General features: G+C 34.9%; 1 long non-coding RNA gene across 1 annotated transcript in view; it reads right to left on the reverse strand.

The window, feature by feature from the left end:
- Positions 1-892: 892 nt before the first annotated feature.
- The window catches only part of LOC134548639 (uncharacterized), a 37,673-nt gene continuing 20,787 nt past the window's right edge, over positions 893-17,778 (reverse strand). Inside the window, exons 2-3 of the long non-coding RNA XR_010079842.1 lie at positions 10,289-10,385; positions 893-2,441 (exon numbers count right to left, since the gene is read on the reverse strand). This is a non-coding gene — a long non-coding RNA (uncharacterized LOC134548639). The remainder of the gene's footprint in view (positions 2,442-10,288; positions 10,386-17,778) is intronic.

Here is a 17,778-nt window from a genome sequence, read left to right on the forward strand (position 1 = left end):
TGACTGGCTTATCATGATTATTGCAGAGTTAAGCTTTAACCTAGAATTAAAGAAACGGGTTTTTTTAAAGCAGAATCAGATCTAAACAAGAAAATTTAAATTAAGATTTACACACATTCATTCAAACTGTAAGACAGAATGATGTGGAATTTGCATGAAACTTCTGTGGTTATAAGTATAAAAATAACCTATTTTTAGGGGCTCATGCTGCTACCTTTGTATCAGAAATGGAATTTGTAAGTGTTTTGAGTGTTATTACCTCCTGCTGACTTCAGCGAGAAATGGAGTTAGTGCCTTAAAAGTATTGGACTTCTGTTGCTCTGCAATGTTATTAAAGTTGTCAATTCAGCTTAAAATATCTATTAAAGTTACAAAACTTCTAACCAGTATATTTGTTGAATTTACCTTTGAACGTAAAAAAGTCTGTTGTAGTTTACTCTGGCATAATTTTTAGTCTAATCCACATTGATTAGATTATTATTTCCTTCAATTTCCAGTTTTAGAAAAAAAAAAGGGATTAAAAATAATGGATAATTCCTTAACATATAAGCATACTAAGCTGAAGGTCCTTTAAATTTGTACTCAAAGCCAATTATGCTGAAAGTGTACTGCATTAGCTGGTTTATTAGTTTTCCTGAAGGCTTGGAGGCAGAGTCTCTTAGTGTGACATTAATACATAATATGATCTTTTTCTGCATAGCATCATTCTTATTTGGAAGACACACCACATAATGATAAATGACGTCCAAAGTATTTTAGATAGATATATCTAAAAGGGTACATAATGTTCAAGTGCTGAAAGAGGTGGGGAGAGCTACCATTTTCAATGTAATAGCTTTTTTTTTAATACATTTTCTGAGGTTTGTTCTCTTCTGTGAAAATCTGTGACAAAAAAAAATACTTTAATCTTCTTGTTTTAAAATAATTTAATAAATGATTATATTCACTAAAAAGAAATCACTTTAATACACCGAGATCATACTAACCTTGACTTTAAAACAATAAAGAATAGTTGTTTTTGAAGAAGACCTTTTAGCCTTCAGATGCTTCTTTCAATATACAATAATATATTGTTTAATACTGTCACTCGAAAGTCAAATAATACATCCTTTATATTTCTTAGCTTTTGTAGGGGTCAAATCCCTTTCTGTATCTGAGTCAAAGTCAGATTGTCAAACTACTTCACAGTATTTTGGAGAAAAGGGGGAAAGAGATTTATGAAAGAATTTATTAGTTTTATAGCTCTGTTGAAATAATGAATATAACACTGAAATAAGAAAACTAAGAAAAATTAATCCATTCTGTCACTCTTGTTGCAGTTTTGGCTTCCTCCATATGGGAAAGAGAGGAAGGAACCAGGGCAGAAGAGGTTAAAGTCTGGGTATTTTTTTTTTTTTTTTTTTTGGTTGGGGAATAGAGAGAGAAAAATAGTGAAAAAAGTGAAAAAAAAAGTGAAGAAAGTGGAAAAGTGAAAAAAGAAAAAAAGAAAAAGGGAATAAAGGAATAAAGGGGAAAAAAAAAAGGCAAAAAATAAATACAGGGGGAAAAGAAGAAAAAGGTCAATTGGAGTATTTAGTCTTCCACTATCTAAACGGAGGTTATTCAGAACAGTCATATTCTTCTCCTGTTATTGTAGGCTTCCAGAAAAAAACCACACAGTCACAAGGTGCAGCACGGAAAATCACAGAGGCAACAATGAAGCAGTACTTAACAATAAGAGTGTCTAAACACTGAAACAAGATGTCCGAAGAGGATATGGAATCTCCATCCTAAGAAATTCTTTGGATAAAGTCCTAAACAGTTTGACATCGGTTTTGAGGGTAGATCTACAACAGTGGAACACTGGACTAGGTGATCTTTAGAGATCTATTTCAACCTACATTTTTCTATGATTATGTGAACTGTTACGTTACTGTGTTTAAGGACATAAAAAAAGTTAGATTTACAAAACTGCAGTCTGCTCTCAAGAGTATTTGCCAAATTGTGGCACTCTATTGACTTGGCCAAGGGTTTTGGTGATCTATAAAGAGCTTGCTGGAGTGTGTCACAGTGGCAAACCATTTGTTGCACCTGTTGCAAATCAAATCAGGCATTAAAGTAGCTTATTGATTTGGTAATGACATCAACTGTTTAAGGCTTATCAAAGAGTTCAAGGTCAATAGCAGCCATAAACTAGATACCAGACACTCAAAATACATCAGTTCAGCCCCTATACATCTTTTAAGCACCTTTTTAAAATTAATACCAAAGCATTCTAATTCCCACATATACTTACAGTTTCACACTTCCCAGGGCATGAAGATTCACATCGTCCTTTCCTGGGAGTGTGAGTTCCCCACCTGTTTACACCTTTTCTGGGAGAGGTAGTGGTGCCCTTGCTTTACATCCACCCAGCTCCCTACAGCCTGCTATTGCACTTGTCTGTGAGACACAATACAAACCTAGTAGGAAAGCAAAACAAAACAGTCAAATCAGTCAAAACAAGCAAACAAAAATCCTCACAGTATAAAAAATGAGAATCAAATCTAAATGCTCAAATTCATCCTCTGATCTTGTGTGGCATTCAGCTGACACTCCAAAAGCATGCAAGTCCTCACTGCATCATGTGTCATGCCTGACAGCACAGTACAGATGTCTTGGATGTCCTGACCCACTGCAGTGTGTTTAAGTTGTTGAGTCACACACCTGGTGCTTGTGATCATAATCATTCCAAAGGCTCCTTCTCTGTACTATGCTTTGACTTCCATGGGGTCAAGGTTCCAGGGTCCATGTGATTAATATATAGTCACTTTTCACATTTAGACAGCTTAATTGGAAATGGAATTCCTACCTAGGTTTCACTAGCAGTGTTTAAATGCTCTATAGTCAACAAAAGAGAAGGGCCTGGTAGGGGGAGGGGTAGGGGAAATGCTGCTTTTGATAGCAGGAGAGAAATATCTGGATAAAAACAAAACATGCTCATTATAGCAGAGAGGATAGAGAGCTGAGCATAGAGGGTCTGATAAAGCCTCATGGGACAATGGGGTTTATATGCACTTTGGAGTGGTTCGTGCTGTTCTATATCTTGTGCGAAGAAGGAACAAAATTCTTTCACCCAATTCTCGGTGTAAAAAAGGATCTTTCTGTTTATTCATTTTATAGACTTTGGAAATGTATAAATTAATTATAGTATAGCTACTCTGTTTAGTTTAAAATCAGTAAATATTAATTTTCAGACAAGCTGTAACATAGTTCATGGCTCACAATGCTCTGTTTCATTGTCTTTAGTTGAAGCAATTAATCTTATGATAGAAATAGCAGGTTCAGCAAATGAAATTTTAACAAGTCTGGCTTTTGCAGATCTAGGACCCTGAAGCACCTGCTCCTGCAGCTTGTCCCAGTGTGAAAGGCTTATCAAGCACTATGTTATTACTCTACTGGTCAGATTTATAGAATCACCCTGCCCTCTCTGGAGATCTCTAGGAAGGTTTATGTCTCCAGGGTTTCTTGACTTTATAGGAATCTCAGGACAAAGGTCCTTTAAGAACCAAGGGTCCTGCAGTCATTTGGGTCTGAACATTCCTCAGGGCACACAAATGGGTAATTTTGAGGATGGAGACAGTTTCAACTGCAACAAGTTCATGAACAAGGATTGTGAGGAAAAAACACAATTTATGCATTTTTATCATACTCTGCAATCACATAAAAATCAACATGAGCTACAGTACCTAATGAATCAAAATAGTTTGTAAAGATCTATTGTTATTTCCTTAGCTTGCTAAACCAGCAATCTCGACAGATTTTTGGAGGTTTAAAAATACTTTGCTGGAGCAGCAGATTTATGAATACACAGGAGAAACAGGTGCAAAGGATGTAGGAGGAAAGAAAGATGCTGAGATGATATTACGTGAAACTATAGCATTGTATCTAATAAACATTTTAGCGTAAGTCCTTGCTAAAGGATAAACCAAACTTTTGTTTTATCTTTATGTATCTTCAAGAAAAAAATTAAAGTCCACAACTCTGTTTACTGTGAAATGAAGCACAATACAGAACCATAAATAATATCTTGGGTATTGTGGAGAATGTCAAAAGATGTGGAAAGAAAAAGTCCTGGGATTTCTCAGACTTCTTCTCTTTCTTTTTATTGTGGGTTTTTTTTTATCCCATAATTGCATAGGCATGATATTTACCACACAGATTCTTCTCTAGCTTTCATTCAGAACTGATGTCTCAGTATCTTTAGCATAGCACATCATCTTTAAGACCCAGCATCTTCACAGTTGAACAGCACATTCTCAGTGCAGATGCACATTTTCAATTTGCTTATTATCACTACAGAATATAATTGTATGTTGACTTTTAATGTTTTGTCTACCACCAAAAAAATATAATCCAAGCATTGGAACAGTTTCTAAGTAATCTCATCAGTATCTGGTGGAAAGGAAAGCTGAAGCCTACACCACAGACATTTTGTTTAATGAACAGCATGATCTTTATAGGACTGACACATATTCCATCCTCCCTTCCCCAGCCTGTCTCTGCTTGAACTAGTAAGCTCATCTCGACTTCACACTAGCTGTAACAATAAACCCCCAAACAAATAAATTTATCTTCAAATCAGTCAAAAAAAATCATAATTGATTTCTCCAGTATGAGAACTGGAGAGCTTAGACCTGATTTAAATTCTTGTCTGAGTATGTAAATCCATGGTAGTGGATGAAATATTCTATGGATGTTTTTCCTTTGTAGGTAAAACTAAAATTCTATTAACTTGTATTCTTAGTTGAAGAACTACTAATTTCTCTATCTTTTATTCTATGTTGACTCAGAGGATCATCAAGAAGGAATCTACCACATGAAATACCTTTCAGAAGTTTTATTGACTCACAGAACATGCTGAGTTGAAAGGGACCCAGCAGGATCATCAAGACCAATTCGTATGCAGGACCACCCCCAATAGTCTCACCATGTACCCAATAGCATTGTCTGAATGCTCCTTACACTCTGTCAGGCTGGTGCTGTGACCCCTTCCCTGGGGAGCCTGTTCCAGTGTTCTTCTCATGGGTAAGAACCTTTTCCTGACACACAACCCAAACCTTCTCTGAGTCAGCTTCATGCTGTTTCTTCGAGTCCTGTCACTGATCACAAGAGCAAAGTGCTCCTCATCTGTGCTCATCACAAAGATGTTTTAGACTGCAATGAGGCCTCTTCTTAGTCTCCTCCAGGCGGAAGAAACCAACTGACTACATCAGCTCTTCATAAAGCTTTCCCTCCAGACCGTTCACCATTCTTATGACCCTCTTTGAATGCTTCCTAAGAGCTTAATATCCTTTTTTATTTTATGGTATTCAAAACTGCACACAATATTCAAGATAAATCTGCACCAGTGCAGAGGAGATTGACAAAGCTTATTCTGTTTGATCTCTGCTATTTACATACACTTCTAGGCCTCTGATTGTTTTTGTATGTAGTTATGCAAAGTCTGTCTCTGTGCTAATTATTTTAAAGTGGTAGAGAATGTTCACATTGAGACTGTCATTGGAATTGCTTGTTTATGTGGTTGAAAGTAAAATAATTCTTCATGTAAAAAAAGTCATGTGTCATTTAACACTTTCCAAAACAAATGCCAATCATGGCCAAAGACTCAGCATAAGTCATCACTTATTTCCTGTTGGCAAATTGCAAGTATCAACCCTGACTGGGTGGGCTTGATTAATTTAAAGTCTAGGGCATAGTTCTACGCATTACTTGGATCAAGCACGTGACTTAATAGTTTTTCTGAAAGCATAGACATAACCAATGTTCTGACTAAAATTCTACCTCAAATTAATGAAAACTTAACTCCATATCTGAGTAATAGAAATAGCCCCATCTCCATTTTTCAGAGAGTGGGATTTCTTCTATATATCAGGGCTCCTCACTATGGTTGTAATAACAATTCCAAAAGTACTTAAAACTTTTACTATAAACTTTGTTGCTTTGGGACCAATACAAGCAAAAGATTTATGATAAGGCAGAGGACAGCTTTTCAAAACAAGTCTGGTTTTATTACTAGAATGTAAAGTTTTATGGGTTGGAATTGAAAAACAAAAGGTTTGATGTCCATATTGTCAGTATTGTGTTCTACTGAATATGAAGCTTCATCTCTGTCTCATTTTTGAGCAGCAGAGTTTTTATCACTAATATCCTATTGAGAAAATCCTTTGTTCTAAATTCTGCTCATGCTGTTTTCATATGCTTCCTCAGTCAGGTATTCATTAAAACTATATATATAGCATTCATCTTTCATTGCATTGTTAAAGCAACCCCAATCCACCATTCAGATCTTTGTAGTTCTTTTGTGCCAATACAGACATGTTCATTTGCATAATGCTGGTCTCTTGTTTCCTGTTTTTCAGACACAGAATTATCTTCACAGCCATTAAAAATAACAATAAATTAGAATTTAAGAAATAGATATAGAATATTTTATCTCTTAATAAAAATAATGCAGATCCTGTTTATACCCTGCATGCTACCTATATCTCACTGGTTTGTCATGGTATTATGTGCACAGCATGCTTAAATAATGCTGGAAAGCCCTGTTGATTGGATATCTGTCACTATATGTGGAAAGCAGAACTTTGCAAGATCTTTGAAGCTTTCAAATCTAGGCTTGTACTTCAATACCTCTAAATACCAGGTGGATTAGGAACTCCCAAAAATCTCCCACTTTCTCTGTCAGTCTTGATTAACTTCCCTAAACGTTCTCCTGCGATTTTTCCAACTTATAGAAAACCTAATGTCTCAATTAGGACCTTCAACAAAAAAAGATAAGGTGGCTAAAGTCTTCAGATGAACTACTGTGAGTTAGAAGTAAGTATGATCCAACTCCGAAGAAATTACTTCAGTACACCTTATTTCCTTTAGGGTCTTTTGGGAACCATCCTACAGTATGGTAACTGTGTTTAAAACACATAAAAATGTGGTTATAATGGATTCACAAGGTAATTAAGGCTAAATTCTTCTTCCTCCTTTACTGTTTAATTTCTCCTCTTTTTTAAAAAAATTGGTTTTTATATTTCTTAAGAAATTGACCTTCAGTATTTATGTAATTTTTCAAGTGCACTACACATAAATATGAGAGAATTACAGAGTAATGAGTTGTCATGAATACCTATCCAAATTATATATGGATTTCTTTTTGTTAATCCACCTTGCTGTTGGTTTAGCCATTTATAATGTCAAGAGTAAATATTAGAGCAGGATTTTAATTGTGAATGACTTTCACAGTATCCCAGAATGGCTGCTGTTTGCAAGGAAAGAAAAAAAAAAAGTGTTGCCTGGTTCCTCCTGTATTTCAATTTGTTTCCATTGTCTCTTGTTCTGTCACGGGGGGCCATTGATAGAACCTGGCTCAATCTTCTTTGCGCCCTCCCTTCAAGTATTAATGTACATTAATGAGACCTTCTCTCATCCGTGCTGGACAATCACAGCTCTTTCAGCCTTTCCTCATAGGAGAGATGCTCTATCCCCTTGCACATCTTCATGGCCCTTTGTTGGACTCTATTCAGTGTGTCCATGTTTCCCAGAGGAGCCCAGAACTGGATGCAGCACTCCAGGTGTAGCCTCAGCAGCACTAGGAACAGAGGAAGAATCACCTTCTTCAAACTGCACCAATACTCTGCTTAATGTAGCTCATGTTGTAATGAGCACATTGCTAATTTATGCTCTACCTGGTTATCCAGGGGGACTTCCAGGTCCTTTTCTGCCAAACTTTTTTTGAGCTAAAAGACTTTCTCATGTGCAGGACTTTGTACTTCTTCTTGTTGGACTTAATGAGATTTCTATCAGCCCACTACTCCAGCCTCCTCAGGACCCTGTGCAGAGAGGCATACCCCTTTGGTGTCTCAGCTAGCCCCCTCAGTTCAGCCTGCAAACTTTCTGCTTCGTTATCCAGATCTTTAATGAACAGGGTAAAGAGGATCAGATTCGGTGTTCGCCTCTGGGGTTCACCACTAGTCACTATCCTCCAAGTACACTTGGTGCTGCTGCTGACCCCTTCAAAACCAGTCACGTAGTTTTCAATTCAGCTCACACTTCTCACTGTTTCTTCACTGTGCGCTTTGATATTCCAACAAAGAGTAGCTGCTGAGGTTTTAAATGCGTCACTGCTAATATTAGCTTGCTTATAGGCATTCCTGGCTGATAACTTCCTGAGTCAGGCTAATCCTCTAGTCCTGATGCATGCCCTGTTTGCATGATTTTTAATGTATTGATTCTAATGCAGTGTCTTCCAATAACTCATATTCATACAAAAGAGAAAGGTTTGAAAGCTTACTTCTCCATACCTGTTAAGAAAATAATCAACTTCCTCTCTGCATAAATAATAACATTTTAGCCTACACCTGGTACCTGGTGTAGGTGTACTTCTCCACACAGAAGGAGAAGTTGGAGAGCAGTTCCACAGTCACACATACAGTCCATATATTCCAGGTGTTTTCATAGCTACAGAATGCTACCCTTTAAGTTAATGCTCTGATCTGGGTAGGAAAAAGCTAGTATGGAAACTTTCCCCCAAAGACCGGGCATGAATGAGAAAGATTACTTCCATATCTTCCATTTGGTTTCTTTATTTTAAACAAAGATAGATAAAACATAGTGAGAAGTTTTATTATAGACCAAATGCACTTTTACTAAATTACTGAGTCATGTTAAACAAAGGCTCAGTAATGCTACCATCTTGACTAAATGGAACATGTAAGTTAGATTTGAGACCGTTTTTGTTTTAGGTTTCATCTATGAGTTCACTGAGGTTATGCCTCTTCCGTGAAATCAAACACAGGACCAGGGACTTCCTGTGAGAGTGATAACATGTGCTTTCCCAAACAAAAGGTCGCAGTTCTGGAGAATCCCCAACTATAAGGGATTCTGACTCTTACATCCCCAAAATTTACACTGCCTTGTGCCCTAGGACTACTCAACACACTGCATATCCAGACAACAATGAAGGACTATCTTTCCTGGCTCATTTACATTGCCATTTGGTATATATACAAATGAGTAGAAAAAAAATTTCCTATTTTGAGTATTTATGTTCCATAAATTACTTCCTATGAAGGCATAAATAGGATCAAAAGAATGTTCATGTTCACAGTTACATAGGAGAATATAAAGGGTGAAAGTGAAAATAGTAATTAATTCAAAGTTCTTAAAAAATAGTTTTACATTCCAAACAATGACCTGCTTTCATAGTCTTCACTGTAAAATCAATAACAAAAATCAAAGTATAAATTATTACAGAGGAAAGTGATGCTTGCTTTACACAGCAACAAAAAACACATTTCTATTTCATCCACAGTATTGTCTTTAGTTTTCCCAAATTACAGAAAATATGATTACTAGAACTGTAGATCTTGTGTTTGCTTTGGCAGGTTTTCAAACATGGCTGCTCTTTCATCATAGTATGGAATTTACTGGTTTATTTTTAAGAGAACTATATTAATTTCTGCACCTTCCTAAAGGATTTAAATTCTGGAATTATATACACTGTATCCAAGTCCTGGCAAATGAGAAAACCTGTAAATAATTTGAACAAGTTTTAACTACATGTACATCAGGGAAGCAGTGCATAGATTATAGAAAGACATGAAAGTAACACCCTGTAGATTTTTTTCCTCTCATAAAAAAGCGCAAGAGCACAGGGCAATCAGTGTATATGTAAATTCTGTTACTAAAATATTCAGTTTAATCAGTAGAATAGGCACAAGCTCAACAGTCATAGTGTTCAGCTCAATCTGTGATAAATATCAAGGCATGAAGCATGAGTCATAAAGGAAGAAAATGCAGTGTATCAAAATATTTCTGACTAGTATATATTAGCTTCAGCCAATTATGTAAATAGCAATATGACCTGAAAAGAGAGTAGTCATTTGAATGAGTTGGAGTTGACAGTGAAAATACAGTTTGATCACATTTTGAAACTTAATTTCTAGGACAGTTATGAGGTGCTGTCCTTCAGAATGACATTGAATAGGGCCTATGTTTTGAGATTTTTTCCCCAGAAGAGGAAATTAGACTCAGGATTCAGGTTTTGTGTTACAAATTCAGAGATCTATGCTAGCTGGTTACTGAGGTTGTCCTGTCTTATCTTCTATTCCCTTGCCACTTTGCACATGAACCCCATCACCTCAGGTGACTTTTTAACCTGTCACATAGAATATTTTCTACCCACTGTACCAACCAGAGAGAAAAAAAAAAATTAAAACATTGCTTGCAAAAAACTTACGTGAAACACATATGAGCATAAAAAACCTCTTAAACTCACCAAGATTAAAACATGTAAACAATGCCGCAAAGAGGAGGAGATCTTCAGTCCTGTCACAACTTCATCTTCTAATGGAACCCCACTTCTTTTGGAATACCTGTAGGAGGAGGGAAGAAGAAAACTTAGTCCCACTTAGACTGGTTTTAAAAAAGCAAGGACTTTCCACCTGGTGGTGTTTTGTGTTTTCTGCCGTAGGAATCTGTGGCCTTTAATTCCTAAGGACTTCGGCAATTCCATTCCCGGCCTCCAGGGGCAGCAAGGGCTCTGTACCCGCGGCTGCCAGAAGGCGGCAGTGTCGGACCATTTTGCAAAGTGTCCTTGAGCCCACAGGAAAAATGAATTTCCATTTATTTCCCACTTCACTCCTAGGGAGCAGTTCAGGGTAATCAGACTCGCCACCCTCCCCCAACTCAGTCTTTGGGGGCGATGACAAGAGTCTGTTTTCTCAGTCTTGAGCCTTAAATTTTGCAGCAAATAACAACACAGGCAAAGGCTGATGGAGCATCATCTGTTTCTCCTGCATTGGTTGGAATCTAGCTGCCTCCCACTCTCCCTCTCACAATGCCCTTGCAAAAAGTCCCTCTCCAGTCTTCCTGTACGTCCTTTTTATGTACATAATGAAGAGACTATTTTCAGAATAGATCACTTTGGTTTTTTTCTCTGTAGGTATGTACTCTCCTTGGTTTTAAACGCAAGCGAAATTCTTATATATTACTCAAGTATTTCTTCTAGATTAATTCAGTCTTAAAAATAAAGCATTTCAAACTGTCCAGCATTTAAAATTGGCAGAAAAAGCATTTTGAGGAACATTAGACCATTTTCTTGGGATTTTTCAAGTTGAGATATTAAAAGACAGTAAATCAGTTTTAACTAACTTGGTTCTTTAGGCACATGCCTATCAAAACTGTTATTAGATGTGACCTCTTATCATTTAAATACATGGAAATCTGACCATTAAATCTGATTGTCATTGGAAGGTACCCTCAAGAAATAAGTTGTAAATATATTTCTCTTCCTAAACAAACAGATATTAATAACCGATATTTATAAAATTAAATTAAATTAAATTAAAAACTAAAATAAAATAAAATAACCCACAATAATCTATTTAATTTTAGTTTTTGTCTAAATCTCTATCAAAAAGAAACCTTTGATTCTGTACCATTAGGAAAAAACATATTTTTATTGGATATACATACAGGAAAATAAACTAACTTCAGTAATATAAAGATCAGATTATTATTTTTTGGTTTGTACATCAGAAATTATAAATGAAAATTTTGAGCAGAATTAGTTAACAGAGTGACAATGAATAAACAATATCAGAAATATATCAAAAACTATTTTCCAGGAAAGCATAAGTATCATAGGTTTTGTCATAGGGTGGCATAAAAAAATTAATTTGTGTAAAGAATGGAAGAATCCAATCTTTCCATTCACCAGATTTTCCTGGAGGGTTAACTTTATAACTATATTATCTTTATATCTTTCTTTAAATACCTCTCCTTTCATGCACCAATATTACATAGCCGGGGAAGAGAGTACATACAAAAAATATATGTACATTTGCATACATAGAGATGGTGTTTGTCAGTTAGATACAGTCAAATAGTTAACAATTTATGTAACAAGTTAAAAGAATCTGAGTTATTACAGAACACAAGATACTGTCTTTGCATATCCTAGCATTGAAAGCTTCAGATAGTCCATACATCCATAAATAATCTCACTGACCTTAGATTTCTTCAAAATTTGACAAGAAGGAGACAAGTATAAACCACAGACTTTGAAAACAAAGCCAAAAACATCCTTGAAACTACTAGGGGTTGAAGGAAGTGGTGGGTTTTTTGTTTTGTTTTGTTTTTTGTTTTGTTTTGTTTTGAACCTTGACTCAAGTTCCTGAATTCCTTGTAATCAAATTTGAGGCCTTACTTGAGTAAAGATTATTATAAGCTCTACATGCCGGGGTTTGTCTTTACAGAAACCAAAAGGGAGAGACAAGATCTTGTGCATTTTGATGTGGGTGCAAGCTTTGGCTGGGGTGATCCTCTTGACCTAGTAATTTTGAAGCACTTCTGTGACAAGAGGTTCCAAGATACCCAAAACCCCCTCAAACAACATGTTTCTAGAATTAACCACCTGTTAACATAATTATACCAGTATTTTATTTGTTCAATAGGAGATAATAGAGAGTACTTTAAACTCAGTAATATCTACATAGACCAACCTTCATTTTTGTCTCAAGAATCCAGAACTGCAACACTATAGGAATGAAGGACATGTCAACAAATAATTTAATTTGACCAAAGCTTCATAAAATTGAAATTTTTGAAATAGTTACAATTATCAAAAGACATATTCGCTTTGAAATTCAATATTCTTACTTTTTAGAAAGGTAAGTAATATTTCTAAAATTCAAGACCAAGCAATGTCAAGAAAACTATATTAATGTAAAGCAGCTCTAAATCTAAGTACTGATGGAATTTTTCTATCAATGATGCTTACAGAGAAGATTAGAAATCAAATAGCTTAATTACGTATATCAATTTTCAGTATGTAATTTGTCCTGTTTTATTAAAAATTAAATCACATAAACAATTAATAAAGCTATTATGAAAATATATTTATTTTCACTAATTTCCAAAGTGCTTGTTGCTGTGCTGTAGGAGAAAATTGTACCTGATTTTCCTAGGAAGGAGGGATGTGGGGGAAAAAACAGGAAATCCTTCCAGAGATTTAAAATTTTAAAAAACAAATACTAAATATAAGCATGAACGTGAAGATTAGGAATTACTCGATATTTTTGGCATCCCATAGAACTGTTGACCAATCAAGGCAAGGGAACCTCTGAGGACTAGAAAAGAGAAAACAAAATTATTCTTATTTACTTATTCTAATTGATAATATTCTCTTCACTGAGATATTTTTAGAAGAAAAATTACATCTGGGTAGATAGTGATGCACATCAAATCTGTTTTTGAAAGTTTGCTGTATCTCTTGTACCATAATGATGTTTAATAAAGTTCAGTCTGGGGTATAATAGTACAAGAAATTTGTGATTCAGTTTCAGTTTAGACATACAGGGTGAAGTTGATGTGCAAGAGTAATATTTTATTAATTCAAAAATTGATTAAGCTTTTTTTTTTTTTGAGATACATAAGTATTTCCTGGGAAAGATTATTGTCATATATGCATCTATAAAGAGTTTAATTAAACACATTCTGGTCTGAAACGCCTACTCACAGAAGTTTAAACAGAGCTGTTCATAATTTTTGCCCCTATTATTACAACCCAAAGGACAGCCCCCACTCTGCTCAAAGAAAACAGTGAAACTGTTAAGACAGCTTCTGAAAAAACTATATATTCTGATTTATGCAGAGCTTTTAAATTTCTTAATGTCACAAATGAAGTAACTGCTAGTAACAGCAAACAAAAATGTTGAAAGAATGGGTGACAGTGCAAAGCATAATAGGATGGGTATAAACCAGCTGGTGGCACAAATCAGTTAAGCACTGCAGAAGAGCCATGAGCACTCTATTCTGTTTATCAGTGATCACAACCAGGTGTGTACACAGCATAACACTGACATTACATGAGATTGCCAACCCTATTGCTGTCACAAGGAATTGTTCTTCTCCCAGTTTCCTTTCCTCTCCAATGATCATAAATTTCAGATTAGAAGATCATTCCTTTTCTTGCAAAACAGAGAGAAAATCTGGAAATATTTTGTCTGAGAATGTGCCAGGTAATAATTATAAGTTGCTGCTGAAATGAATAAACTGAAAACAATGGTACTGTCTTTCAGTGAAAAACTCTAAGCTTAAAAAGAAGGCATTTGAATCTATTTGAAGAGTGCAGTAAAGTTTACTTTCAGTAAAGTTTGCAGGTTGGTTTTATGCTTTGGAATTTTGTCACACACATATACACACAAACACATACAAAGATATAGATAGATATATATATACACATCGATATGTGTCTAGACTGTCTGTTAAAAGAAGTGTTTGGGCTGTGAAAATGTGCAGTATTGTGACCCACACCTTTCACAGGATGCTTTCAGAGGGCAGACATAAGATAGACATATGCAGCAATTTCTCCAACAATTACTTAAAAGTAGTTGCTGCAGTACTTAGCTGATGCTAGCAAATCCTTCTCAGTGGCAGGGTCTAAACACTATGCATACAAAAATAGCAGCACTTCCAGTTATCTCAGAATGAAGGCAGAACAGGCTTGTATTGCCTGTGGGGATTATAAAGACCTTGCAGTATGCATTCCCACACAGAAAGGCTGGAAAAGGGGCTGAGATGAGTAACATCCTTTTATGTCAAAGACTTGGGGAAACTGTGTCACTGAACAGACTAGATAATTGTCATGTATCTTATTCCCAAAACAGTATCAAAGGCTAAAATCTGCATTATTAAGCATTTGCTCTTAAATGTCTAGACAATTTACACCAGATAACAGAGACTCCATAGCACAGCAAAGAATTAAACTAAGATTATCTCCTCAGCAAGTTATAGACTAAGCCACTAGAATACTCTGTCCTTTTGCTGACTTAAAATAAATGAAGGACATGTATTTAGTTAGTACTGGTTGCTCTTAAAGAGAAGAAACAGAAGAAATATGTGCAATTTTAATGGCTGCTTGGTTTTGGAATAGAGTTTTCTTGTGTTACAAACAAGTGTCTTTCATTTATACTTGATAAATTTGATCAAAATGCCTGCAATTACTTTTTTTCCCTAAGGGCAAAACACTCATAATAAGATGTGTAATATATTTTCATCTCATATATTATATTAGAAAACTAACAGAAAGAAAATGTGAAAGGCTAGTCATTCCAGGCATGCATAGCCCATTAATTAGAGAAAAGAGTAAATCTGCAATAGTTGCTTATTTTATTTATGAAAGCCTGATGAGCTTGCATGGTGCCGTGCTTTTTGGATGTCATTTTTTGTTCATTATACTTCAGTGTCCCAGAGTTGTCTAAATTAACCAGAAGCTACTTAAAGGCAAGAAGCACAACACCATTATTATTAACCCTCATTACTTTCAAGTATATAAGTTCAGGTACCTAGAATCTTCTACAGGGCAAAGCACCGAGAGTTCAAGATCCGCTTTAAAATTCAAGGAACATTTTTGATGAACTAGGACTTGAATTAATCAATTTGGGAAATAATTAAAAATTAAACTTCATATAATGTCAAAACAAAAGAAAAAATATGAAAAAAATGAAATATGATAAACAAATGCTTTCCATTGTGGCAGTCTAAGAGGCTGATTTTAGGATTACGATTTGAAGGCTTCTCCATATGGCAGTTAAATTTAATAAAATATGAATTATATCATTAATGTTATGAAAGTGCATCCAGATTTTAAATCATTACTTGTTTGTTGATTTTATACAGAAATACATGTACTAGGAATCCCATAATAGTGCAAAAAATGACCTTTTATCTTACAGTTTTAATTATTTGGGGGGCAGTCTTGTTAGCTTTAGTACTGTTTTAACCCCTCCAGTCCTTATGAAATGTCATTTTAAACTCCAATTTCTAATCTAACTGTTAGAATTTTTTTCAAGTTTCCAGCCTGGCTTTTGAGCCAAATGTGATCTCATTAGTAGGTTTCTTCTTCCCAATATTTGCATCTATTCAGTGGCATACTGAAGGTCAACTCTGTGCCAACACAGAATAGCCACATTATGTTTGATAAAACTGTTTTAACCATTGGATTTAGAGGGAAGGTGGAAAAAAAGAAGAATAATTTTAAAAAAGTACAATAATGACTTTATTAGTTGCTACAGACTTTTAGTCCATTTTTCTATTAAAATCATCACCAATTTAGTCCCTGTGAGTTTAATGTTTTCTAAGCCACATCCACTGTTACATTGTTATTATTTGAGGAAATACACCTACTATTATGGAACTCATCCTAATTAACTGCTCTAGTGATACATGTTTGTAAATTACAGAGTCGGCACAGACCTTTTGCCCCTTTGAGGGACAACCTCTGTGATCTCATGGTAATTTACCTTTATTGTACACTTTATCGTTTGATTGCTTCCCTAGGCATGACATAAAATAAATATATAACAATAATAATAATCAGTAAAGTTCGCAGTTTAGCATGACTTTATACCACTGATGTCACCGATTAGATGAGTATCATTTAGCAGTCTGACAACAAATTCAAAAGGACAAAACACATTGAGTAAGAGTGAAAACCACCATAAAACTTGTCAAAACATGTACCTATGTGCAGAGCAGGAAGGCTTGGTGAAGAATCATAAAATTTCAGAATGACTACATTATCTCAAGCTCTAATTAAGTTATTTGAAAGAAGATTAGAACAACTTAAATTTCATCATGCCTTTGTACTTTCTGAAATTGAGGATATTAAAAATCTGGTTAAAATTGATAGATGTATAAGAAAGTTGATGTATTGAAATTTGATAGATGTGTAAGAGAACGAATAAAGTGAATGAATAAAATAAACTCATAATTTTCTAAAATTTAGTAATATAACATAAAAATTACATCTATCCAATACTCAGAGGGGGGATTCTTTCTCAGTAATCACAAGAAAATACTGTAGTTCATATGAAACTATCTGAAAGATAATAGAGAAAAAAATCTGTACTTGTTTTTATTATTTCTTGTGAAATACATACATATTTTATTGTCATGAATGTCATGATTCTTACCTGGGCTTCTGCTGTCATTGAGCCTAATGATAATGAAAAATGGAGAACTGATTAGTCTCCATGACAGTGCCATTTTTCCAGATGAAAGAATGATGTAATGTATCTCAGATGTAATATAATTTCATTTCTTGTTTGCCAGGATAAGGTCCATAAGGCAGAGACACAGGAAAAGAATTTTTATTGTGTTTAGTCTTTCAAAAAATGAATCAGACCTTTTGGATTGAAATAATCTACTTCTGTTAAACTTTATCTCCTTCAACAATAAAATAAACAGTAAAAACACATTTCTCTTTTAAGAAAAGTACTTGTAAAATTTCTCACTGTTTTCTTTTGAAATGAGTTCTTTTCTAATCAGCATTAATAAAGAAGGTGATACTATTTTTTAAGACAGTTTTAAAAACAGAAAAGTCAAAATGAGAATTCTTCATGATTGGTTTATTCTTTTTTTCCTCTCTCTTAATGATTGGATTGGTTTTCTATTCTTGTGTTAGTAAATACCTGTATCACTTGCACAGTTGAATGCAAGTAAACCTTAGAACAAACGCCAAAAAACTGGACAGTGACTTTCAGTAAAGTCCTATGGGTAGGTCCAGAACTTTTGTGTGGCAGCGTTTGCTACTTGGCTTAATTTCATCCAAGGTCTCCCTGGACGGAGTAGGGTTACTGTATTTCCCTCAGATGAACAGGTACAGAAATTTCTGTGTACAGAAATGCCTTTTCTTCTTCTTTTTTGTTTGTTTGTTTGTTTGTTTTTGTTTTTCCTTCTTATAGGGGAATAGTTTGAAATAAA

Source organism: Prinia subflava, chromosome 3 (assembly GCF_021018805.1).
Source record: "Prinia subflava isolate CZ2003 ecotype Zambia chromosome 3, Cam_Psub_1.2, whole genome shotgun sequence".
In the NCBI taxonomy this organism is placed as follows: domain Eukaryota; kingdom Metazoa; phylum Chordata; class Aves; order Passeriformes; family Cisticolidae; genus Prinia; species Prinia subflava.